The sequence below is a fragment of the Danio rerio genome, chromosome 4 (genome assembly GCF_052040795.2).
Source record: "Danio rerio strain M-AB ecotype USA chromosome 4, GRCz13ab, whole genome shotgun sequence".
Lineage (NCBI taxonomy): Eukaryota > Metazoa > Chordata > Actinopteri > Cypriniformes > Danionidae > Danio > Danio rerio.
The window spans coordinates 46,985,001-46,999,924 of NC_141024.2; the positions used below are offsets into that span (position 1 = coordinate 46,985,001).

The window sequence follows — 14,924 nt, forward strand, 5'->3', positions numbered from 1 at the left end:
TTAGTACTTGGATGGGAGACCGCCTGGGAATACCAGGTGCTGTAAGCTTTTCGAAGTGCTTCATTTGGCAGCTGATTTAAATAGCCAACGCTTGACAGCCTCTTTCGCTTACGGCCATACCACCCTGGAAATGCCCGATCTCATCTGAACTCGGAAGTAAAGCAGGGTCGGGCCTGGTTAGTACTTGGATGGGAGACCGCCTGGGAATACCAGGTGCTGTAAGCTTTTCGAAGTGCTTCATTTGGCAGCTGATTTAAATAGCCAACGCTTGACAGCCTCTTTCGCTTACGGCCATACCACCCTGGAAATGCCCGATCTCATCTGAACTCGGAAGTAAAGCAGGGTCGGGCCTGGTTAGTACTTGGATGGGAGACCGCCTGGGAATACCAGGTGCTGTAAGCTTTTCGAAGTGCTTCATTTGGCAGCTGATTTAAATAGCCAACGCTTGACAGCCTCTTTCGCTTACGGCCATACCACCCTGGAAATGCCCGATCTCATCTGAACTCGGAAGTAAAGCAGGGTCGGGCCTGGTTAGTACTTGGATGGGAGACCGCCTGGGAATACCAGGTGCTGTAAGCTTTTCGAAGTGCTTCATTTGGCAGCTGATTTAAATAGCCAACGCTTGACAGCCTCTTTCGCTTACGGCCATACCACCCTGGAAATGCCCGATCTCATCTGAACTCGGAAGTAAAGCAGGGTCGGGCCTGGTTAGTACTTGGATGGGAGACCGCCTGGGAATACCAGGTGCTGTAAGCTTTTCGAAGTGCTTCATTTGGCAGCTGATTTAAATAGCCAACGCTTGACAGCCTCTTTCGCTTACGGCCATACCACCCTGGAAATGCCCGATCTCATCTGAACTCGGAAGTAAAGCAGGGTCGGGCCTGGTTAGTACTTGGATGGGAGACCGCCTGGGAATACCAGGTGCTGTAAGCTTTTCGAAGTGCTTCATTTGGCAGCTGATTTAAATAGCCAACGCTTGACAGCCTCTTTCGCTTACGGCCATACCACCCTGGAAATGCCCGATCTCATCTGAACTCGGAAGTAAAGCAGGGTCGGGCCTGGTTAGTACTTGGATGGGAGACCGCCTGGGAATACCAGGTGCTGTAAGCTTTTTGAAGTGCTTCATTTGGCAGCTGATTTAAATAGCCAACGCTTGACAGCCTCTTACGGCCATACCACCCTGGAAATGCCCGATCTCATCTGAACTCGGAAGTAAAGCAGGGTCGGGCCTGGTTAGTACTTGGATGGGAGACCGCCTGGGAATACCAGGTGCTGTAAGCTTTTCGAAGTGCTTCATTTGGCAGCTGATTTAAATAGCCAACGCTTGACAGCCTCTTTCGCTTACGGCCATACCACCCTGGAAATGCCCGATCTCATCTGAACTCGGAAGTAAAGCAGGGTCGGGCCTGGTTAGTACTTGGATGGGAGACCGCCTGGGAATACCAGGTGCTGTAAGCTTTTTGAAGTGCTTCATTTGGCAGCTGATTTAAATAGCCAACGCTTGACAGCCTCTTTCGCTTACGGCCATACCACCCTGGAAATGCCCGATCTCATCTGAACTCGGAAGTAAAGCAGGGTCGGGCCTGGTTAGTACTTGGATGGGAGACCGCCTGGGAATACCAGGTGCTGTAAGCTTTTCGAAGTGCTTCATTTGGCAGCTGATTTAAATAGCCAACGCTTGACAGCCTCTTTCGCTTACGGCCATACCACCCTGGAAATGCCCGATCTCATCTGAACTCGGAAGTAAAGCAGGGTCGGGCCTGGTTAGTACTTGGATGGGAGACCGCCTGGGAATACCAGGTGCTGTAAGCTTTTCGAAGTGCTTCATTTGGCAGCTGATTTAAATAGCCAACGCTTGACAGCCTCTTTCGCTTACGGCCATACCACCCTGGAAATGCCCGATCTCATCTGAACTCGGAAGTAAAGCAGGGTCGGGCCTGGTTAGTACTTGGATGGGAGACCGCCTGGGAATACCAGGTGCTGTAAGCTTTTCGAAGTGCTTCATTTGGCAGCTGATTTAAATAGCCAACGCTTGACAGCCTCTTTCGCTTACGGCCATACCACCCTGGAAATGCCCGATCTCATCTGAACTCGGAAGTAAAGCAGGGTCGGGCCTGGTTAGTACTTGGATGGGAGACCGCCTGGGAATACCAGGTGCTGTAAGCTTTTCGAAGTGCTTCATTTGGCAGCTGATTTAAATAGCCAACGCTTGACAGCCTCTTTCGCTTACGGCCATACCACCCTGGAAATGCCCGATCTCATCTGAACTCGGAAGTAAAGCAGGGTCGGGCCTGGTTAGTACTTGGATGGGAGACCGCCTGGGAATACCAGGTGCTGTAAGCTTTTCGAAGTGCTTCATTTGGCAGCTGATTTAAATAGCCAACGCTTGACAGCCTCTTTCGCTTACGGCCATACCACCCTGGAAATGCCCGATCTCATCTGAACTCGGAAGTAAAGCAGGGTCGGGCCTGGTTAGTACTTGGATGGGAGACCGCCTGGGAATACCAGGTGCTGTAAGCTTTTCGAAGTGCTTCATTTGGCAGCTGATTTAAATAGCCAACGCTTGACAGCCTCTTTCGCTTACGGCCATACCACCCTGGAAATGCCCGATCTCATCTGAACTCGGAAGTAAAGCAGGGTCGGGCCTGGTTAGTACTTGGATGGGAGACCGCCTGGGAATACCAGGTGCTGTAAGCTTTTTGAAGTGCTTCATTTGGCAGCTGATTTAAATAGCCAACGCTTGACAGCCTCTTTCGCTTACGGCCATACCACCCTGGAAATGCCCGATCTCATCTGAACTCGGAAGTAAAGCAGGGTCGGGCCTGGTTAGTACTTGGATGGGAGACCGCCTGGGAATACCAGGTGCTGTAAGCTTTTCGAAGTGCTTCATTTGGCAGCTGATTTAAATAGCCAACGCTTGACAGCCTCTTTCGCTTACGGCCATACCACCCTGGAAATGCCCGATCTCATCTGAACTCGGAAGTAAAGCAGGGTCGGGCCTGGTTAGTACTTGGATGGGAGACCGCCTGGGAATACCAGGTGCTGTAAGCTTTTCGAAGTGCTTCATTTGGCAGCTGATTTAAATAGCCAACGCTTGACAGCCTCTTTCGCTTACGGCCATACCACCCTGGAAATGCCCGATCTCATCTGAACTCGGAAGTAAAGCAGGGTCGGGCCTGGTTAGTACTTGGATGGGAGACCGCCTGGGAATACCAGGTGCTGTAAGCTTTTCGAAGTGCTTCATTTGGCAGCTGATTTAAATAGCCAACGCTTGACAGCCTCTTTCGCTTACGGCCATACCACCCTGGAAATGCCCGATCTCATCTGAACTCGGAAGTAAAGCAGGGTCGGGCCTGGTTAGTACTTGGATGGGAGACCGCCTGGGAATACCAGGTGCTGTAAGCTTTTCGAAGTGCTTCATTTGGCAGCTGATTTAAATAGCCAACGCTTGACAGCCTCTTTCGCTTACGGCCATACCACCCTGGAAATGCCCGATCTCATCTGAACTCGGAAGTAAAGCAGGGTCGGGCCTGGTTAGTACTTGGATGGGAGACCGCCTGGGAATACCAGGTGCTGTAAGCTTTTTGAAGTGCTTCATTTGGCAGCTGATTTAAATAGCCAACGCTTGACAGCCTCTTTCGCTTACGGCCATACCACCCTGGAAATGCCCGATCTCATCTGAACTCGGAAGTAAAGCAGGGTCGGGCCTGGTTAGTACTTGGATGGGAGACCGCCTGGGAATACCAGGTGCTGTAAGCTTTTCGAAGTGCTTCATTTGGCAGCTGATTTAAATAGCCAACGCTTGACAGCCTCTTTCGCTTACGGCCATACCACCCTGGAAATGCCCGATCTCATCTGAACTCGGAAGTAAAGCAGGGTCGGGCCTGGTTAGTACTTGGATGGGAGACCGCCTGGGAATACCAGGTGCTGTAAGCTTTTCGAAGTGCTTCATTTGGCAGCTGATTTAAATAGCCAACGCTTGACAGCCTCTTTCGCTTACGGCCATACCACCCTGGAAATGCCCGATCTCATCTGAACTCGGAAGTAAAGCAGGGTCGGGCCTGGTTAGTACTTGGATGGGAGACCGCCTGGGAATACCAGGTGCTGTAAGCTTTTCGAAGTGCTTCATTTGGCAGCTGATTTAAATAGCCAACGCTTGACAGCCTCTTTCGCTTACGGCCATACCACCCTGGAAATGCCCGATCTCATCTGAACTCGGAAGTAAAGCAGGGTCGGGCCTGGTTAGTACTTGGATGGGAGACCGCCTGGGAATACCAGGTGCTGTAAGCTTTTCGAAGTGCTTCATTTGGCAGCTGATTTAAATAGCCAACGCTTGACAGCCTCTTTCGCTTACGGCCATACCACCCTGGAAATGCCCGATCTCATCTGAACTCGGAAGTAAAGCAGGGTCGGGCCTGGTTAGTACTTGGATGGGAGACCGCCTGGGAATACCAGGTGCTGTAAGCTTTTCGAAGTGCTTCATTTGGCAGCTGATTTAAATAGCCAACGCTTGACAGCCTCTTTCGCTTACGGCCATACCACCCTGGAAATGCCCGATCTCATCTGAACTCGGAAGTAAAGCAGGGTCGGGCCTGGTTAGTACTTGGATGGGAGACCGCCTGGGAATACCAGGTGCTGTAAGCTTTTCGAAGTGCTTCATTTGGCAGCTGATTTAAATAGCCAACGCTTGACAGCCTCTTTCGCTTACGGCCATACCACCCTGGAAATGCCCGATCTCATCTGAACTCGGAAGTAAAGCAGGGTCGGGCCTGGTTAGTACTTGGATGGGAGACCGCCTGGGAATACCAGGTGCTGTAAGCTTTTGAAGTGCTTCATTTGGCAGCTGATTTAAATAGCCAACGCTTGACAGCCTCTTTCGCTTACGGCCATACCACCCTGGAAATGCCCGATCTCATCTGAACTCGGAAGTAAAGCAGGGTCGGGCCTGGTTAGTACTTGGATGGGAGACCGCCTGGGAATACCAGGTGCTGTAAGCTTTTCGAAGTGCTTCATTTGGCAGCTGATTTAAATAGCCAACGCTTGACAGCCTCTTTCGCTTACGGCCATACCACCCTGGAAATGCCCGATCTCATCTGAACTCGGAAGTAAAGCAGGGTCGGGCCTGGTTAGTACTTGGATGGGAGACCGCCTGGGAATACCAGGTGCTGTAAGCTTTTTGAAGTGCTTCATTTGGCAGCTGATTTAAATAGCCAACGCTTGACAGCCTCTTTCGCTTACGGCCATACCACCCTGGAAATGCCCGATCTCATCTGAACTCGGAAGTAAAGCAGGGTCGGGCCTGGTTAGTACTTGGATGGGAGACCGCCTGGGAATACCAGGTGCTGTAAGCTTTTCGAAGTGCTTCATTTGGCAGCTGATTTAAATAGCCAACGCTTGACAGCCTCTTTCGCTTACGGCCATACCACCCTGGAAATGCCCGATCTCATCTGAACTCGGAAGTAAAGCAGGGTCGGGCCTGGTTAGTACTTGGATGGGAGACCGCCTGGGAATACCAGGTGCTGTAAGCTTTTTGAAGTGCTTCATTTGGCAGCTGATTTAAATAGCCAACGCTTGACAGCCTCTTTCGCTTACGGCCATACCACCCTGGAAATGCCCGATCTCATCTGAACTCGGAAGTAAAGCAGGGTCGGGCCTGGTTAGTACTTGGATGGGAGACCGCCTGGGAATACCAGGTGCTGTAAGCTTTTCGAAGTGCTTCATTTGGCAGCTGATTTAAATAGCCAACGCTTGACAGCCTCTTTCGCTTACGGCCATACCACCCTGGAAATGCCCGATCTCATCTGAACTCGGAAGTAAAGCAGGGTCGGGCCTGGTTAGTACTTGGATGGGAGACCGCCTGGGAATACCAGGTGCTGTAAGCTTTTTGAAGTGCTTCATTTGGCAGCTGATTTAAATAGCCAACGCTTGACAGCCTCTTTCGCTTACGGCCATACCACCCTGGAAATGCCCGATCTCATCTGAACTCGGAAGTAAAGCAGGGTCGGGCCTGGTTAGTACTTGGATGGGAGACCGCCTGGGAATACCAGGTGCTGTAAGCTTTTCGAAGTGCTTCATTTGGCAGCTGATTTAAATAGCCAACGCTTGACAGCCTCTTTCGCTTACGGCCATACCACCCTGGAAATGCCCGATCTCATCTGAACTCGGAAGTAAAGCAGGGTCGGGCCTGGTTAGTACTTGGATGGGAGACCGCCTGGGAATACCAGGTGCTGTAAGCTTTTTGAAGTGCTTCATTTGGCAGCTGATTTAAATAGCCAACGCTTGACAGCCTCTTTCGCTTACGGCCATACCACCCTGGAAATGCCCGATCTCATCTGAACTCGGAAGTAAAGCAGGGTCGGGCCTGGTTAGTACTTGGATGGGAGACCGCCTGGGAATACCAGGTGCTGTAAGCTTTTCGAAGTGCTTCATTTGGCAGCTGATTTAAATAGCCAACGCTTGACAGCCTCTTTCGCTTACGGCCATACCACCCTGGAAATGCCCGATCTCATCTGAACTCGGAAGTAAAGCAGGGTCGGGCCTGGTTAGTACTTGGATGGGAGACCGCCTGGGAATACCAGGTGCTGTAAGCTTTTGAAGTGCTTCATTTGGCAGCTGATTTAAATAGCCAACGCTTGACAGCCTCTTTCGCTTACGGCCATACCACCCTGGAAATGCCCGATCTCATCTGAACTCGGAAGTAAAGCAGGGTCGGGCCTGGTTAGTACTTGGATGGGAGACCGCCTGGGAATACCAGGTGCTGTAAGCTTTTCGAAGTGCTTCATTTGGCAGCTGATTTAAATAGCCAACGCTTGACAGCCTCTTTCGCTTACGGCCATACCACCCTGGAAATGCCCGATCTCATCTGAACTCGGAAGTAAAGCAGGGTCGGGCCTGGTTAGTACTTGGATGGGAGACCGCCTGGGAATACCAGGTGCTGTAAGCTTTTTGAAGTGCTTCATTTGGCAGCTGATTTAAATAGCCAACGCTTGACAGCCTCTTTCGCTTACGGCCATACCACCCTGGAAATGCCCGATCTCATCTGAACTCGGAAGTAAAGCAGGGTCGGGCCTGGTTAGTACTTGGATGGGAGACCGCCTGGGAATACCAGGTGCTGTAAGCTTTTCGAAGTGCTTCATTTGGCAGCTGATTTAAATAGCCAACGCTTGACAGCCTCTTTCGCTTACGGCCATACCACCCTGGAAATGCCCGATCTCATCTGAACTCGGAAGTAAAGCAGGGTCGGGCCTGGTTAGTACTTGGATGGGAGACCGCCTGGGAATACCAGGTGCTGTAAGCTTTTTGAAGTGCTTCATTTGGCAGCTGATTTAAATAGCCAACGCTTGACAGCCTCTTTCGCTTACGGCCATACCACCCTGGAAATGCCCGATCTCATCTGAACTCGGAAGTAAAGCAGGGTCGGGCCTGGTTAGTACTTGGATGGGAGACCGCCTGGGAATACCAGGTGCTGTAAGCTTTTCGAAGTGCTTCATTTGGCAGCTGATTTAAATAGCCAACGCTTGACAGCCTCTTTCGCTTACGGCCATACCACCCTGGAAATGCCCGATCTCATCTGAACTCGGAAGTAAAGCAGGGTCGGGCCTGGTTAGTACTTGGATGGGAGACCGCCTGGGAATACCAGGTGCTGTAAGCTTTTTGAAGTGCTTCATTTGGCAGCTGATTTAAATAGCCAACGCTTGACAGCCTCTTTCGCTTACGGCCATACCACCCTGGAAATGCCCGATCTCATCTGAACTCGGAAGTAAAGCAGGGTCGGGCCTGGTTAGTACTTGGATGGGAGACCGCCTGGGAATACCAGGTGCTGTAAGCTTTTCGAAGTGCTTCATTTGGCAGCTGATTTAAATAGCCAACGCTTGACAGCCTCTTTCGCTTACGGCCATACCACCCTGGAAATGCCCGATCTCATCTGAACTCGGAAGTAAAGCAGGGTCGGGCCTGGTTAGTACTTGGATGGGAGACCGCCTGGGAATACCAGGTGCTGTAAGCTTTTTGAAGTGCTTCATTTGGCAGCTGATTTAAATAGCCAACGCTTGACAGCCTCTTTCGCTTACGGCCATACCACCCTGGAAATGCCCGATCTCATCTGAACTCGGAAGTAAAGCAGGGTCGGGCCTGGTTAGTACTTGGATGGGAGACCGCCTGGGAATACCAGGTGCTGTAAGCTTTTCGAAGTGCTTCATTTGGCAGCTGATTTAAATAGCCAACGCTTGACAGCCTCTTTCGCTTACGGCCATACCACCCTGGAAATGCCCGATCTCATCTGAACTCGGAAGTAAAGCAGGGTCGGGCCTGGTTAGTACTTGGATGGGAGACCGCCTGGGAATACCAGGTGCTGTAAGCTTTTTGAAGTGCTTCATTTGGCAGCTGATTTAAATAGCCAACGCTTGACAGCCTCTTTCGCTTACGGCCATACCACCCTGGAAATGCCCGATCTCATCTGAACTCGGAAGTAAAGCAGGGTCGGGCCTGGTTAGTACTTGGATGGGAGACCGCCTGGGAATACCAGGTGCTGTAAGCTTTTCGAAGTGCTTCATTTGGCAGCTGATTTAAATAGCCAACGCTTGACAGCCTCTTTCGCTTACGGCCATACCACCCTGGAAATGCCCGATCTCATCTGAACTCGGAAGTAAAGCAGGGTCGGGCCTGGTTAGTACTTGGATGGGAGACCGCCTGGGAATACCAGGTGCTGTAAGCTTTTCGAAGTGCTTCATTTGGCAGCTGATTTAAATAGCCAACGCTTGACAGCCTCTTTCGCTTACGGCCATACCACCCTGGAAATGCCCGATCTCATCTGAACTCGGAAGTAAAGCAGGGTCGGGCCTGGTTAGTACTTGGATGGGAGACCGCCTGGGAATACCAGGTGCTGTAAGCTTTTTGAAGTGCTTCATTTGGCAGCTGATTTAAATAGCCAACGCTTGACAGCCTCTTTCGCTTACGGCCATACCACCCTGGAAATGCCCGATCTCATCTGAACTCGGAAGTAAAGCAGGGTCGGGCCTGGTTAGTACTTGGATGGGAGACCGCCTGGGAATACCAGGTGCTGTAAGCTTTTCGAAGTGCTTCATTTGGCAGCTGATTTAAATAGCCAACGCTTGACAGCCTCTTTCGCTTACGGCCATACCACCCTGGAAATGCCCGATCTCATCTGAACTCGGAAGTAAAGCAGGGTCGGGCCTGGTTAGTACTTGGATGGGAGACCGCCTGGGAATACCAGGTGCTGTAAGCTTTTTGAAGTGCTTCATTTGGCAGCTGATTTAAATAGCCAACGCTTGACAGCCTCTTTCGCTTACGGCCATACCACCCTGGAAATGCCCGATCTCATCTGAACTCGGAAGTAAAGCAGGGTCGGGCCTGGTTAGTACTTGGATGGGAGACCGCCTGGGAATACCAGGTGCTGTAAGCTTTTCGAAGTGCTTCATTTGGCAGCTGATTTAAATAGCCAACGCTTGACAGCCTCTTTCGCTTACGGCCATACCACCCTGGAAATGCCCGATCTCATCTGAACTCGGAAGTAAAGCAGGGTCGGGCCTGGTTAGTACTTGGATGGGAGACCGCCTGGGAATACCAGGTGCTGTAAGCTTTTTGAAGTGCTTCATTTGGCAGCTGATTTAAATAGCCAACGCTTGACAGCCTCTTTCGCTTACGGCCATACCACCCTGGAAATGCCCGATCTCATCTGAACTCGGAAGTAAAGCAGGGTCGGGCCTGGTTAGTACTTGGATGGGAGACCGCCTGGGAATACCAGGTGCTGTAAGCTTTTCGAAGTGCTTCATTTGGCAGCTGATTTAAATAGCCAACGCTTGACAGCCTCTTTCGCTTACGGCCATACCACCCTGGAAATGCCCGATCTCATCTGAACTCGGAAGTAAAGCAGGGTCGGGCCTGGTTAGTACTTGGATGGGAGACCGCCTGGGAATACCAGGTGCTGTAAGCTTTTTGAAGTGCTTCATTTGGCAGCTGATTTAAATAGCCAACGCTTGACAGCCTCTTTCGCTTACGGCCATACCACCCTGGAAATGCCCGATCTCATCTGAACTCGGAAGTAAAGCAGGGTCGGGCCTGGTTAGTACTTGGATGGGAGACCGCCTGGGAATACCAGGTGCTGTAAGCTTTTCGAAGTGCTTCATTTGGCAGCTGATTTAAATAGCCAACGCTTGACAGCCTCTTTCGCTTACGGCCATACCACCCTGGAAATGCCCGATCTCATCTGAACTCGGAAGTAAAGCAGGGTCGGGCCTGGTTAGTACTTGGATGGGAGACCGCCTGGGAATACCAGGTGCTGTAAGCTTTTTGAAGTGCTTCATTTGGCAGCTGATTTAAATAGCCAACGCTTGACAGCCTCTTTCGCTTACGGCCATACCACCCTGGAAATGCCCGATCTCATCTGAACTCGGAAGTAAAGCAGGGTCGGGCCTGGTTAGTACTTGGATGGGAGACCGCCTGGGAATACCAGGTGCTGTAAGCTTTTCGAAGTGCTTCATTTGGCAGCTGATTTAAATAGCCAACGCTTGACAGCCTCTTTCGCTTACGGCCATACCACCCTGGAAATGCCCGATCTCATCTGAACTCGGAAGTAAAGCAGGGTCGGGCCTGGTTAGTACTTGGATGGGAGACCGCCTGGGAATACCAGGTGCTGTAAGCTTTTTGAAGTGCTTCATTTGGCAGCTGATTTAAATAGCCAACGCTTGACAGCCTCTTTCGCTTACGGCCATACCACCCTGGAAATGCCCGATCTCATCTGAACTCGGAAGTAAAGCAGGGTCGGGCCTGGTTAGTACTTGGATGGGAGACCGCCTGGGAATACCAGGTGCTGTAAGCTTTTCGAAGTGCTTCATTTGGCAGCTGATTTAAATAGCCAACGCTTGACAGCCTCTTTCGCTTACGGCCATACCACCCTGGAAATGCCCGATCTCATCTGAACTCGGAAGTAAAGCAGGGTCGGGCCTGGTTAGTACTTGGATGGGAGACCGCCTGGGAATACCAGGTGCTGTAAGCTTTTCGAAGTGCTTCATTTGGCAGCTGATTTAAATAGCCAACGCTTGACAGCCTCTTTCGCTTACGGCCATACCACCCTGGAAATGCCCGATCTCATCTGAACTCGGAAGTAAAGCAGGGTCGGGCCTGGTTAGTACTTGGATGGGAGACCGCCTGGGAATACCAGGTGCTGTAAGCTTTTCGAAGTGCTTCATTTGGCAGCTGATTTAAATAGCCAACGCTTGACAGCCTCTTTCGCTTACGGCCATACCACCCTGGAAATGCCCGATCTCATCTGAACTCGGAAGTAAAGCAGGGTCGGGCCTGGTTAGTACTTGGATGGGAGACCGCCTGGGAATACCAGGTGCTGTAAGCTTTTTGAAGTGCTTCATTTGGCAGCTGATTTAAATAGCCAACGCTTGACAGCCTCTTTCGCTTACGGCCATACCACCCTGGAAATGCCCGATCTCATCTGAACTCGGAAGTAAAGCAGGGTCGGGCCTGGTTAGTACTTGGATGGGAGACCGCCTGGGAATACCAGGTGCTGTAAGCTTTTCGAAGTGCTTCATTTGGCAGCTGATTTAAATAGCCAACGCTTGACAGCCTCTTTCGCTTACGGCCATACCACCCTGGAAATGCCCGATCTCATCTGAACTCGGAAGTAAAGCAGGGTCGGGCCTGGTTAGTACTTGGATGGGAGACCGCCTGGGAATACCAGGTGCTGTAAGCTTTTTGAAGTGCTTCATTTGGCAGCTGATTTAAATAGCCAACGCTTGACAGCCTCTTTCGCTTACGGCCATACCACCCTGGAAATGCCCGATCTCATCTGAACTCGGAAGTAAAGCAGGGTCGGGCCTGGTTAGTACTTGGATGGGAGACCGCCTGGGAATACCAGGTGCTGTAAGCTTTTCGAAGTGCTTCATTTGGCAGCTGATTTAAATAGCCAACGCTTGACAGCCTCTTTCGCTTACGGCCATACCACCCTGGAAATGCCCGATCTCATCTGAACTCGGAAGTAAAGCAGGGTCGGGCCTGGTTAGTACTTGGATGGGAGACCGCCTGGGAATACCAGGTGCTGTAAGCTTTTTGAAGTGCTTCATTTGGCAGCTGATTTAAATAGCCAACGCTTGACAGCCTCTTTCGCTTACGGCCATACCACCCTGGAAATGCCCGATCTCATCTGAACTCGGAAGTAAAGCAGGGTCGGGCCTGGTTAGTACTTGGATGGGAGACCGCCTGGGAATACCAGGTGCTGTAAGCTTTTCGAAGTGCTTCATTTGGCAGCTGATTTAAATAGCCAACGCTTGACAGCCTCTTTCGCTTACGGCCATACCACCCTGGAAATGCCCGATCTCATCTGAACTCGGAAGTAAAGCAGGGTCGGGCCTGGTTAGTACTTGGATGGGAGACCGCCTGGGAATACCAGGTGCTGTAAGCTTTTTGAAGTGCTTCATTTGGCAGCTGATTTAAATAGCCAACGCTTGACAGCCTCTTTCGCTTACGGCCATACCACCCTGGAAATGCCCGATCTCATCTGAACTCGGAAGTAAAGCAGGGTCGGGCCTGGTTAGTACTTGGATGGGAGACCGCCTGGGAATACCAGGTGCTGTAAGCTTTTCGAAGTGCTTCATTTGGCAGCTGATTTAAATAGCCAACGCTTGACAGCCTCTTTCGCTTACGGCCATACCACCCTGGAAATGCCCGATCTCATCTGAACTCGGAAGTAAAGCAGGGTCGGGCCTGGTTAGTACTTGGATGGGAGACCGCCTGGGAATACCAGGTGCTGTAAGCTTTTTGAAGTGCTTCATTTGGCAGCTGATTTAAATAGCCAACGCTTGACAGCCTCTTTCGCTTACGGCCATACCACCCTGGAAATGCCCGATCTCATCTGAACTCGGAAGTAAAGCAGGGTCGGGCCTGGTTAGTACTTGGATGGGAGACCGCCTGGGAATACCAGGTGCTGTAAGCTTTTCGAAGTGCTTCATTTGGCAGCTGATTTAAATAGCCAACGCTTGACAGCCTCTTTCGCTTACGGCCATACCACCCTGGAAATGCCCGATCTCATCTGAACTCGGAAGTAAAGCAGGGTCGGGCCTGGTTAGTACTTGGATGGGAGACCGCCTGGGAATACCAGGTGCTGTAAGCTTTTCGAAGTGCTTCATTTGGCAGCTGATTTAAATAGCCAACGCTTGACAGCCTCTTTCGCTTACGGCCATACCACCCTGGAAATGCCCGATCTCATCTGAACTCGGAAGTAAAGCAGGGTCGGGCCTGGTTAGTACTTGGATGGGAGACCGCCTGGGAATACCAGGTGCTGTAAGCTTTTCGAAGTGCTTCATTTGGCAGCTGATTTAAATAGCCAACGCTTGACAGCCTCTTTCGCTTACGGCCATACCACCCTGGAAATGCCCGATCTCATCTGAACTCGGAAGTAAAGCAGGGTCGGGCCTGGTTAGTACTTGGATGGGAGACCGCCTGGGAATACCAGGTGCTGTAAGCTTTTCGAAGTGCTTCATTTGGCAGCTGATTTAAATAGCCAACGCTTGACAGCCTCTTTCGCTTACGGCCATACCACCCTGGAAATGCCCGATCTCATCTGAACTCGGAAGTAAAGCAGGGTCGGGCCTGGTTAGTACTTGGATGGGAGACCGCCTGGGAATACCAGGTGCTGTAAGCTTTTTGAAGTGCTTCATTTGGCAGCTGATTTAAATAGCCAACGCTTGACAGCTTCTTTCGCTTACGGCCATACCACCCTGGAAATGCCCGATCTCATCTGAACTCGGAAGTAAAGCAGGGTCGGGCCTGGTTAGTACTTGGATGGGAGACCGCCTGGGAATACCAGGTGCTGTAAGCTTTTCGAAGTGCTTCATTTGGCAGCTGATTTAAATAGCCAACGCTTGACAGCCTCTTTCGCTTACGGCCATACCACCCTGGAAATGCCCGATCTCATCTGAACTCGGAAGTAAAGCAGGGTCGGGCCTGGTTAGTACTTGGATGGGAGACCGCCTGGGAATACCAGGTGCTGTAAGCTTTTCGAAGTGCTTCATTTGGCAGCTGATTTAAATAGCCAACGCTTGACAGCCTCTTTCGCTTACGGCCATACCACCCTGGAAATGCCCGATCTCATCTGAACTCGGAAGTAAAGCAGGGTCGGGCCTGGTTAGTACTTGGATGGGAGACCGCCTGGGAATACCAGGTGCTGTAAGCTTTTCGAAGTGCTACATTTGGCAGCTGATTTAAATAGCCAACGCTTGACAGCCTCTTTCGCTTACGGCCATACCACCCTGGAAATGCCCGATCTCATCTGAACTCGGAAGTAAAGCAGGGTCGGGCCTGGTTAGTACTTGGATGGGAGACCGCCTGGGAATACCAGGTGCTGTAAGCTTTTTGAAGTGCTTCATTTGGCAGCTGATTTAAATAGCCAACGCTTGACAGCCTCTTTCGCTTACGGCCATACCACCCTGGAAATGCCCGATCTCATCTGAACTCGGAAGTAAAGCAGGGTCGGGCCTGGTTAGTACTTGGATGGGAGACCGCCTGGGAATACCAGGTGCTGTAAGCTTTTCGAAGTGCTTCATTTGGCAGCTGATTTAAATAGCCAACGCTTGACAGCCTCTTTCGCTTACGGCCATACCACCCTGGAAATGCCCGATCTCATCTGAACTCGGAAGTAAAGCAGGGTCGGGCCTGGTTAGTACTTGGATGGGAGACCGCCTGGGAATACCAGGTGCTGTAAGCTTTTTGAAGTGCTTCATTTGGCAGCTGATTTAAATAGCCAACGCTTGACAGCCTCTTTCGCTTACGGCCATACCACCCTGGAAATGCCCGATCTCATCTGAACTCGGAAGTAAAGCAGGGTCGGGCCTGGTTAGTACTTGGATGGGAGACCGCCTGGGAATACCAGGTGCTGTAAGCTTTTCGAAGTGCTTCAT

At 51.2% G+C, this 14,924-nt stretch overlaps 84 non-coding genes and 1 pseudogene across 84 annotated transcripts in view; all 85 read left to right on the plus strand.

Annotated features, from left to right (window-relative positions):
• The window catches only part of LOC141382272 (5S ribosomal RNA), a 119-nt gene extending 71 nt beyond the window's left edge, over window positions 1-48 (plus strand). Inside the window, exon 1 of the ribosomal RNA XR_015486450.1 lies at window positions 1-48. This exon is cut by the window's left edge and continues 71 nt beyond it. This is a non-coding gene — a ribosomal RNA (5S ribosomal RNA).
• A 58-nt stretch (window positions 49-106) lies between these two features.
• Window positions 107-225, plus strand: LOC141382274 (5S ribosomal RNA). Its single transcript, XR_015486451.1, has one exon. It is a non-coding gene; the product is annotated as a 5S ribosomal RNA (ribosomal RNA).
• Window positions 226-283: 58 nt separating this feature from the next.
• On the plus strand, window positions 284-402 carry LOC141382275 (5S ribosomal RNA). Its single transcript, XR_015486452.1, has one exon. It is a non-coding gene; the product is annotated as a 5S ribosomal RNA (ribosomal RNA).
• A 58-nt stretch (window positions 403-460) lies between these two features.
• Window positions 461-579, plus strand: LOC141382276 (5S ribosomal RNA). The gene has a single exon (XR_015486453.1). It is a non-coding gene; the product is annotated as a 5S ribosomal RNA (ribosomal RNA).
• Window positions 580-637: 58 nt separating this feature from the next.
• LOC141382277 (5S ribosomal RNA) lies at window positions 638-756 on the plus strand. Its single transcript, XR_015486455.1, has one exon. It is a non-coding gene; the product is annotated as a 5S ribosomal RNA (ribosomal RNA).
• A 58-nt stretch (window positions 757-814) lies between these two features.
• Window positions 815-933, plus strand: LOC137492146 (5S ribosomal RNA). Its single transcript, XR_015486456.1, has one exon. It is a non-coding gene; the product is annotated as a 5S ribosomal RNA (ribosomal RNA).
• Window positions 934-991: 58 nt separating this feature from the next.
• Window positions 992-1,110, plus strand: LOC137493670 (5S ribosomal RNA). The gene has a single exon (XR_015486457.1). It is a non-coding gene; the product is annotated as a 5S ribosomal RNA (ribosomal RNA).
• A 52-nt stretch (window positions 1,111-1,162) lies between these two features.
• LOC137492147 (5S ribosomal RNA) lies at window positions 1,163-1,281 on the plus strand. The gene has a single exon (XR_015486458.2). It is a non-coding gene; the product is annotated as a 5S ribosomal RNA (ribosomal RNA).
• A 58-nt stretch (window positions 1,282-1,339) lies between these two features.
• Window positions 1,340-1,458, plus strand: LOC137493718 (5S ribosomal RNA). Its single transcript, XR_015486459.1, has one exon. It is a non-coding gene; the product is annotated as a 5S ribosomal RNA (ribosomal RNA).
• Window positions 1,459-1,516: 58 nt separating this feature from the next.
• On the plus strand, window positions 1,517-1,635 carry LOC141383939 (5S ribosomal RNA; annotated as a pseudogene).
• A 58-nt stretch (window positions 1,636-1,693) lies between these two features.
• LOC137492150 (5S ribosomal RNA) lies at window positions 1,694-1,812 on the plus strand. The gene has a single exon (XR_015486460.1). It is a non-coding gene; the product is annotated as a 5S ribosomal RNA (ribosomal RNA).
• A 58-nt stretch (window positions 1,813-1,870) lies between these two features.
• LOC137492151 (5S ribosomal RNA) lies at window positions 1,871-1,989 on the plus strand. The gene has a single exon (XR_015486461.1). It is a non-coding gene; the product is annotated as a 5S ribosomal RNA (ribosomal RNA).
• A 58-nt stretch (window positions 1,990-2,047) lies between these two features.
• LOC137492152 (5S ribosomal RNA) lies at window positions 2,048-2,166 on the plus strand. The gene has a single exon (XR_015486462.1). It is a non-coding gene; the product is annotated as a 5S ribosomal RNA (ribosomal RNA).
• Window positions 2,167-2,224: 58 nt separating this feature from the next.
• LOC137493888 (5S ribosomal RNA) lies at window positions 2,225-2,343 on the plus strand. The gene has a single exon (XR_015486463.1). It is a non-coding gene; the product is annotated as a 5S ribosomal RNA (ribosomal RNA).
• Window positions 2,344-2,401: 58 nt separating this feature from the next.
• LOC137492153 (5S ribosomal RNA) lies at window positions 2,402-2,520 on the plus strand. The gene has a single exon (XR_015486464.1). It is a non-coding gene; the product is annotated as a 5S ribosomal RNA (ribosomal RNA).
• A 58-nt stretch (window positions 2,521-2,578) lies between these two features.
• LOC137492154 (5S ribosomal RNA) lies at window positions 2,579-2,697 on the plus strand. The gene has a single exon (XR_015486466.1). It is a non-coding gene; the product is annotated as a 5S ribosomal RNA (ribosomal RNA).
• Window positions 2,698-2,755: 58 nt separating this feature from the next.
• LOC137492155 (5S ribosomal RNA) lies at window positions 2,756-2,874 on the plus strand. The gene has a single exon (XR_015486467.1). It is a non-coding gene; the product is annotated as a 5S ribosomal RNA (ribosomal RNA).
• A 58-nt stretch (window positions 2,875-2,932) lies between these two features.
• On the plus strand, window positions 2,933-3,051 carry LOC137493964 (5S ribosomal RNA). The gene has a single exon (XR_015486468.1). It is a non-coding gene; the product is annotated as a 5S ribosomal RNA (ribosomal RNA).
• A 58-nt stretch (window positions 3,052-3,109) lies between these two features.
• Window positions 3,110-3,228, plus strand: LOC137493615 (5S ribosomal RNA). The gene has a single exon (XR_015486469.1). It is a non-coding gene; the product is annotated as a 5S ribosomal RNA (ribosomal RNA).
• Window positions 3,229-3,286: 58 nt separating this feature from the next.
• Window positions 3,287-3,405, plus strand: LOC137492156 (5S ribosomal RNA). The gene has a single exon (XR_015486470.1). It is a non-coding gene; the product is annotated as a 5S ribosomal RNA (ribosomal RNA).
• A 58-nt stretch (window positions 3,406-3,463) lies between these two features.
• Window positions 3,464-3,582, plus strand: LOC137492157 (5S ribosomal RNA). Its single transcript, XR_015486472.1, has one exon. It is a non-coding gene; the product is annotated as a 5S ribosomal RNA (ribosomal RNA).
• A 58-nt stretch (window positions 3,583-3,640) lies between these two features.
• Window positions 3,641-3,759, plus strand: LOC141383396 (5S ribosomal RNA). Its single transcript, XR_015488697.2, has one exon. It is a non-coding gene; the product is annotated as a 5S ribosomal RNA (ribosomal RNA).
• Window positions 3,760-3,817: 58 nt separating this feature from the next.
• On the plus strand, window positions 3,818-3,936 carry LOC137493878 (5S ribosomal RNA). The gene has a single exon (XR_015486473.1). It is a non-coding gene; the product is annotated as a 5S ribosomal RNA (ribosomal RNA).
• Window positions 3,937-3,994: 58 nt separating this feature from the next.
• Window positions 3,995-4,113, plus strand: LOC137493889 (5S ribosomal RNA). The gene has a single exon (XR_015486474.1). It is a non-coding gene; the product is annotated as a 5S ribosomal RNA (ribosomal RNA).
• Window positions 4,114-4,171: 58 nt separating this feature from the next.
• On the plus strand, window positions 4,172-4,290 carry LOC137492158 (5S ribosomal RNA). Its single transcript, XR_015486475.1, has one exon. It is a non-coding gene; the product is annotated as a 5S ribosomal RNA (ribosomal RNA).
• A 58-nt stretch (window positions 4,291-4,348) lies between these two features.
• LOC137492159 (5S ribosomal RNA) lies at window positions 4,349-4,467 on the plus strand. Its single transcript, XR_015486476.1, has one exon. It is a non-coding gene; the product is annotated as a 5S ribosomal RNA (ribosomal RNA).
• Window positions 4,468-4,525: 58 nt separating this feature from the next.
• LOC137492161 (5S ribosomal RNA) lies at window positions 4,526-4,644 on the plus strand. Its single transcript, XR_015486478.1, has one exon. It is a non-coding gene; the product is annotated as a 5S ribosomal RNA (ribosomal RNA).
• A 58-nt stretch (window positions 4,645-4,702) lies between these two features.
• Window positions 4,703-4,821, plus strand: LOC137493541 (5S ribosomal RNA). Its single transcript, XR_015486479.1, has one exon. It is a non-coding gene; the product is annotated as a 5S ribosomal RNA (ribosomal RNA).
• Window positions 4,822-4,878: 57 nt separating this feature from the next.
• On the plus strand, window positions 4,879-4,997 carry LOC137492162 (5S ribosomal RNA). Its single transcript, XR_015486480.1, has one exon. It is a non-coding gene; the product is annotated as a 5S ribosomal RNA (ribosomal RNA).
• A 58-nt stretch (window positions 4,998-5,055) lies between these two features.
• Window positions 5,056-5,174, plus strand: LOC137492163 (5S ribosomal RNA). The gene has a single exon (XR_015486481.1). It is a non-coding gene; the product is annotated as a 5S ribosomal RNA (ribosomal RNA).
• Window positions 5,175-5,232: 58 nt separating this feature from the next.
• On the plus strand, window positions 5,233-5,351 carry LOC137492164 (5S ribosomal RNA). The gene has a single exon (XR_015486482.1). It is a non-coding gene; the product is annotated as a 5S ribosomal RNA (ribosomal RNA).
• A 58-nt stretch (window positions 5,352-5,409) lies between these two features.
• On the plus strand, window positions 5,410-5,528 carry LOC141382280 (5S ribosomal RNA). Its single transcript, XR_015486483.1, has one exon. It is a non-coding gene; the product is annotated as a 5S ribosomal RNA (ribosomal RNA).
• Window positions 5,529-5,586: 58 nt separating this feature from the next.
• On the plus strand, window positions 5,587-5,705 carry LOC137493769 (5S ribosomal RNA). Its single transcript, XR_015486484.1, has one exon. It is a non-coding gene; the product is annotated as a 5S ribosomal RNA (ribosomal RNA).
• Window positions 5,706-5,763: 58 nt separating this feature from the next.
• On the plus strand, window positions 5,764-5,882 carry LOC137492165 (5S ribosomal RNA). Its single transcript, XR_015486485.1, has one exon. It is a non-coding gene; the product is annotated as a 5S ribosomal RNA (ribosomal RNA).
• Window positions 5,883-5,940: 58 nt separating this feature from the next.
• On the plus strand, window positions 5,941-6,059 carry LOC137492166 (5S ribosomal RNA). The gene has a single exon (XR_015486486.1). It is a non-coding gene; the product is annotated as a 5S ribosomal RNA (ribosomal RNA).
• A 58-nt stretch (window positions 6,060-6,117) lies between these two features.
• Window positions 6,118-6,236, plus strand: LOC137492167 (5S ribosomal RNA). Its single transcript, XR_015486487.1, has one exon. It is a non-coding gene; the product is annotated as a 5S ribosomal RNA (ribosomal RNA).
• Window positions 6,237-6,294: 58 nt separating this feature from the next.
• On the plus strand, window positions 6,295-6,413 carry LOC137492168 (5S ribosomal RNA). Its single transcript, XR_015486489.1, has one exon. It is a non-coding gene; the product is annotated as a 5S ribosomal RNA (ribosomal RNA).
• Window positions 6,414-6,471: 58 nt separating this feature from the next.
• On the plus strand, window positions 6,472-6,590 carry LOC137492288 (5S ribosomal RNA). The gene has a single exon (XR_015486849.1). It is a non-coding gene; the product is annotated as a 5S ribosomal RNA (ribosomal RNA).
• Window positions 6,591-6,647: 57 nt separating this feature from the next.
• On the plus strand, window positions 6,648-6,766 carry LOC137492170 (5S ribosomal RNA). The gene has a single exon (XR_015486491.1). It is a non-coding gene; the product is annotated as a 5S ribosomal RNA (ribosomal RNA).
• Window positions 6,767-6,824: 58 nt separating this feature from the next.
• On the plus strand, window positions 6,825-6,943 carry LOC137492172 (5S ribosomal RNA). Its single transcript, XR_015486492.1, has one exon. It is a non-coding gene; the product is annotated as a 5S ribosomal RNA (ribosomal RNA).
• A 58-nt stretch (window positions 6,944-7,001) lies between these two features.
• LOC137492173 (5S ribosomal RNA) lies at window positions 7,002-7,120 on the plus strand. The gene has a single exon (XR_015486493.1). It is a non-coding gene; the product is annotated as a 5S ribosomal RNA (ribosomal RNA).
• Window positions 7,121-7,178: 58 nt separating this feature from the next.
• Window positions 7,179-7,297, plus strand: LOC141382282 (5S ribosomal RNA). The gene has a single exon (XR_015486494.1). It is a non-coding gene; the product is annotated as a 5S ribosomal RNA (ribosomal RNA).
• A 58-nt stretch (window positions 7,298-7,355) lies between these two features.
• LOC137493819 (5S ribosomal RNA) lies at window positions 7,356-7,474 on the plus strand. Its single transcript, XR_015486495.1, has one exon. It is a non-coding gene; the product is annotated as a 5S ribosomal RNA (ribosomal RNA).
• A 58-nt stretch (window positions 7,475-7,532) lies between these two features.
• On the plus strand, window positions 7,533-7,651 carry LOC137493854 (5S ribosomal RNA). The gene has a single exon (XR_015488510.2). It is a non-coding gene; the product is annotated as a 5S ribosomal RNA (ribosomal RNA).
• A 58-nt stretch (window positions 7,652-7,709) lies between these two features.
• LOC137492175 (5S ribosomal RNA) lies at window positions 7,710-7,828 on the plus strand. The gene has a single exon (XR_015486496.1). It is a non-coding gene; the product is annotated as a 5S ribosomal RNA (ribosomal RNA).
• A 58-nt stretch (window positions 7,829-7,886) lies between these two features.
• LOC137492176 (5S ribosomal RNA) lies at window positions 7,887-8,005 on the plus strand. Its single transcript, XR_015486497.1, has one exon. It is a non-coding gene; the product is annotated as a 5S ribosomal RNA (ribosomal RNA).
• Window positions 8,006-8,063: 58 nt separating this feature from the next.
• Window positions 8,064-8,182, plus strand: LOC137492177 (5S ribosomal RNA). Its single transcript, XR_015486498.1, has one exon. It is a non-coding gene; the product is annotated as a 5S ribosomal RNA (ribosomal RNA).
• A 58-nt stretch (window positions 8,183-8,240) lies between these two features.
• On the plus strand, window positions 8,241-8,359 carry LOC137494157 (5S ribosomal RNA). Its single transcript, XR_015486500.1, has one exon. It is a non-coding gene; the product is annotated as a 5S ribosomal RNA (ribosomal RNA).
• A 58-nt stretch (window positions 8,360-8,417) lies between these two features.
• Window positions 8,418-8,536, plus strand: LOC141382284 (5S ribosomal RNA). The gene has a single exon (XR_015486501.1). It is a non-coding gene; the product is annotated as a 5S ribosomal RNA (ribosomal RNA).
• A 58-nt stretch (window positions 8,537-8,594) lies between these two features.
• Window positions 8,595-8,713, plus strand: LOC137492179 (5S ribosomal RNA). Its single transcript, XR_015486502.1, has one exon. It is a non-coding gene; the product is annotated as a 5S ribosomal RNA (ribosomal RNA).
• Window positions 8,714-8,771: 58 nt separating this feature from the next.
• On the plus strand, window positions 8,772-8,890 carry LOC137493965 (5S ribosomal RNA). The gene has a single exon (XR_015486503.1). It is a non-coding gene; the product is annotated as a 5S ribosomal RNA (ribosomal RNA).
• A 58-nt stretch (window positions 8,891-8,948) lies between these two features.
• LOC141382285 (5S ribosomal RNA) lies at window positions 8,949-9,067 on the plus strand. Its single transcript, XR_015486504.1, has one exon. It is a non-coding gene; the product is annotated as a 5S ribosomal RNA (ribosomal RNA).
• Window positions 9,068-9,125: 58 nt separating this feature from the next.
• Window positions 9,126-9,244, plus strand: LOC137492043 (5S ribosomal RNA). Its single transcript, XR_015486505.1, has one exon. It is a non-coding gene; the product is annotated as a 5S ribosomal RNA (ribosomal RNA).
• Window positions 9,245-9,302: 58 nt separating this feature from the next.
• On the plus strand, window positions 9,303-9,421 carry LOC137492044 (5S ribosomal RNA). The gene has a single exon (XR_015486506.1). It is a non-coding gene; the product is annotated as a 5S ribosomal RNA (ribosomal RNA).
• Window positions 9,422-9,479: 58 nt separating this feature from the next.
• LOC137492045 (5S ribosomal RNA) lies at window positions 9,480-9,598 on the plus strand. The gene has a single exon (XR_015486507.1). It is a non-coding gene; the product is annotated as a 5S ribosomal RNA (ribosomal RNA).
• Window positions 9,599-9,656: 58 nt separating this feature from the next.
• On the plus strand, window positions 9,657-9,775 carry LOC137493620 (5S ribosomal RNA). Its single transcript, XR_015943829.1, has one exon. It is a non-coding gene; the product is annotated as a 5S ribosomal RNA (ribosomal RNA).
• Window positions 9,776-9,833: 58 nt separating this feature from the next.
• Window positions 9,834-9,952, plus strand: LOC137492305 (5S ribosomal RNA). Its single transcript, XR_015943830.1, has one exon. It is a non-coding gene; the product is annotated as a 5S ribosomal RNA (ribosomal RNA).
• Window positions 9,953-10,010: 58 nt separating this feature from the next.
• On the plus strand, window positions 10,011-10,129 carry LOC137492306 (5S ribosomal RNA). The gene has a single exon (XR_015943831.1). It is a non-coding gene; the product is annotated as a 5S ribosomal RNA (ribosomal RNA).
• Window positions 10,130-10,187: 58 nt separating this feature from the next.
• LOC137493968 (5S ribosomal RNA) lies at window positions 10,188-10,306 on the plus strand. Its single transcript, XR_015943832.1, has one exon. It is a non-coding gene; the product is annotated as a 5S ribosomal RNA (ribosomal RNA).
• A 58-nt stretch (window positions 10,307-10,364) lies between these two features.
• Window positions 10,365-10,483, plus strand: LOC137494154 (5S ribosomal RNA). The gene has a single exon (XR_015943833.1). It is a non-coding gene; the product is annotated as a 5S ribosomal RNA (ribosomal RNA).
• A 58-nt stretch (window positions 10,484-10,541) lies between these two features.
• Window positions 10,542-10,660, plus strand: LOC137492307 (5S ribosomal RNA). The gene has a single exon (XR_015943834.1). It is a non-coding gene; the product is annotated as a 5S ribosomal RNA (ribosomal RNA).
• A 58-nt stretch (window positions 10,661-10,718) lies between these two features.
• LOC137492308 (5S ribosomal RNA) lies at window positions 10,719-10,837 on the plus strand. Its single transcript, XR_015943835.1, has one exon. It is a non-coding gene; the product is annotated as a 5S ribosomal RNA (ribosomal RNA).
• A 58-nt stretch (window positions 10,838-10,895) lies between these two features.
• Window positions 10,896-11,014, plus strand: LOC137492309 (5S ribosomal RNA). Its single transcript, XR_015943836.1, has one exon. It is a non-coding gene; the product is annotated as a 5S ribosomal RNA (ribosomal RNA).
• Window positions 11,015-11,072: 58 nt separating this feature from the next.
• On the plus strand, window positions 11,073-11,191 carry LOC141383419 (5S ribosomal RNA). Its single transcript, XR_015943837.1, has one exon. It is a non-coding gene; the product is annotated as a 5S ribosomal RNA (ribosomal RNA).
• Window positions 11,192-11,249: 58 nt separating this feature from the next.
• LOC141383372 (5S ribosomal RNA) lies at window positions 11,250-11,368 on the plus strand. Its single transcript, XR_015943838.1, has one exon. It is a non-coding gene; the product is annotated as a 5S ribosomal RNA (ribosomal RNA).
• Window positions 11,369-11,426: 58 nt separating this feature from the next.
• LOC141383361 (5S ribosomal RNA) lies at window positions 11,427-11,545 on the plus strand. The gene has a single exon (XR_015943839.1). It is a non-coding gene; the product is annotated as a 5S ribosomal RNA (ribosomal RNA).
• Window positions 11,546-11,603: 58 nt separating this feature from the next.
• LOC141383299 (5S ribosomal RNA) lies at window positions 11,604-11,722 on the plus strand. Its single transcript, XR_015943840.1, has one exon. It is a non-coding gene; the product is annotated as a 5S ribosomal RNA (ribosomal RNA).
• A 58-nt stretch (window positions 11,723-11,780) lies between these two features.
• On the plus strand, window positions 11,781-11,899 carry LOC137492314 (5S ribosomal RNA). Its single transcript, XR_015943841.1, has one exon. It is a non-coding gene; the product is annotated as a 5S ribosomal RNA (ribosomal RNA).
• A 58-nt stretch (window positions 11,900-11,957) lies between these two features.
• Window positions 11,958-12,076, plus strand: LOC141383407 (5S ribosomal RNA). Its single transcript, XR_015943842.1, has one exon. It is a non-coding gene; the product is annotated as a 5S ribosomal RNA (ribosomal RNA).
• A 58-nt stretch (window positions 12,077-12,134) lies between these two features.
• On the plus strand, window positions 12,135-12,253 carry LOC137493482 (5S ribosomal RNA). The gene has a single exon (XR_015943843.1). It is a non-coding gene; the product is annotated as a 5S ribosomal RNA (ribosomal RNA).
• A 58-nt stretch (window positions 12,254-12,311) lies between these two features.
• On the plus strand, window positions 12,312-12,430 carry LOC137492317 (5S ribosomal RNA). Its single transcript, XR_015943844.1, has one exon. It is a non-coding gene; the product is annotated as a 5S ribosomal RNA (ribosomal RNA).
• A 58-nt stretch (window positions 12,431-12,488) lies between these two features.
• Window positions 12,489-12,607, plus strand: LOC137492318 (5S ribosomal RNA). Its single transcript, XR_015943845.1, has one exon. It is a non-coding gene; the product is annotated as a 5S ribosomal RNA (ribosomal RNA).
• A 58-nt stretch (window positions 12,608-12,665) lies between these two features.
• LOC137492837 (5S ribosomal RNA) lies at window positions 12,666-12,784 on the plus strand. The gene has a single exon (XR_015943846.1). It is a non-coding gene; the product is annotated as a 5S ribosomal RNA (ribosomal RNA).
• A 58-nt stretch (window positions 12,785-12,842) lies between these two features.
• On the plus strand, window positions 12,843-12,961 carry LOC137492319 (5S ribosomal RNA). Its single transcript, XR_015943847.1, has one exon. It is a non-coding gene; the product is annotated as a 5S ribosomal RNA (ribosomal RNA).
• Window positions 12,962-13,019: 58 nt separating this feature from the next.
• LOC137492320 (5S ribosomal RNA) lies at window positions 13,020-13,138 on the plus strand. The gene has a single exon (XR_015943848.1). It is a non-coding gene; the product is annotated as a 5S ribosomal RNA (ribosomal RNA).
• Window positions 13,139-13,196: 58 nt separating this feature from the next.
• On the plus strand, window positions 13,197-13,315 carry LOC137493970 (5S ribosomal RNA). Its single transcript, XR_015943849.1, has one exon. It is a non-coding gene; the product is annotated as a 5S ribosomal RNA (ribosomal RNA).
• Window positions 13,316-13,373: 58 nt separating this feature from the next.
• Window positions 13,374-13,492, plus strand: LOC137492321 (5S ribosomal RNA). Its single transcript, XR_015943850.1, has one exon. It is a non-coding gene; the product is annotated as a 5S ribosomal RNA (ribosomal RNA).
• Window positions 13,493-13,550: 58 nt separating this feature from the next.
• LOC137493544 (5S ribosomal RNA) lies at window positions 13,551-13,669 on the plus strand. The gene has a single exon (XR_015943851.1). It is a non-coding gene; the product is annotated as a 5S ribosomal RNA (ribosomal RNA).
• A 58-nt stretch (window positions 13,670-13,727) lies between these two features.
• LOC137492322 (5S ribosomal RNA) lies at window positions 13,728-13,846 on the plus strand. The gene has a single exon (XR_015943852.1). It is a non-coding gene; the product is annotated as a 5S ribosomal RNA (ribosomal RNA).
• Window positions 13,847-13,904: 58 nt separating this feature from the next.
• Window positions 13,905-14,023, plus strand: LOC141383385 (5S ribosomal RNA). The gene has a single exon (XR_015943853.1). It is a non-coding gene; the product is annotated as a 5S ribosomal RNA (ribosomal RNA).
• A 58-nt stretch (window positions 14,024-14,081) lies between these two features.
• On the plus strand, window positions 14,082-14,200 carry LOC137492324 (5S ribosomal RNA). The gene has a single exon (XR_015943854.1). It is a non-coding gene; the product is annotated as a 5S ribosomal RNA (ribosomal RNA).
• A 58-nt stretch (window positions 14,201-14,258) lies between these two features.
• LOC137492325 (5S ribosomal RNA) lies at window positions 14,259-14,377 on the plus strand. Its single transcript, XR_015943855.1, has one exon. It is a non-coding gene; the product is annotated as a 5S ribosomal RNA (ribosomal RNA).
• A 58-nt stretch (window positions 14,378-14,435) lies between these two features.
• Window positions 14,436-14,554, plus strand: LOC141383757 (5S ribosomal RNA). The gene has a single exon (XR_015943856.1). It is a non-coding gene; the product is annotated as a 5S ribosomal RNA (ribosomal RNA).
• Window positions 14,555-14,612: 58 nt separating this feature from the next.
• On the plus strand, window positions 14,613-14,731 carry LOC137492328 (5S ribosomal RNA). The gene has a single exon (XR_015943857.1). It is a non-coding gene; the product is annotated as a 5S ribosomal RNA (ribosomal RNA).
• Window positions 14,732-14,789: 58 nt separating this feature from the next.
• LOC141383301 (5S ribosomal RNA) lies at window positions 14,790-14,908 on the plus strand. Its single transcript, XR_015943858.1, has one exon. It is a non-coding gene; the product is annotated as a 5S ribosomal RNA (ribosomal RNA).
• The last annotated feature ends 16 nt before the right edge of the window (window positions 14,909-14,924 follow it).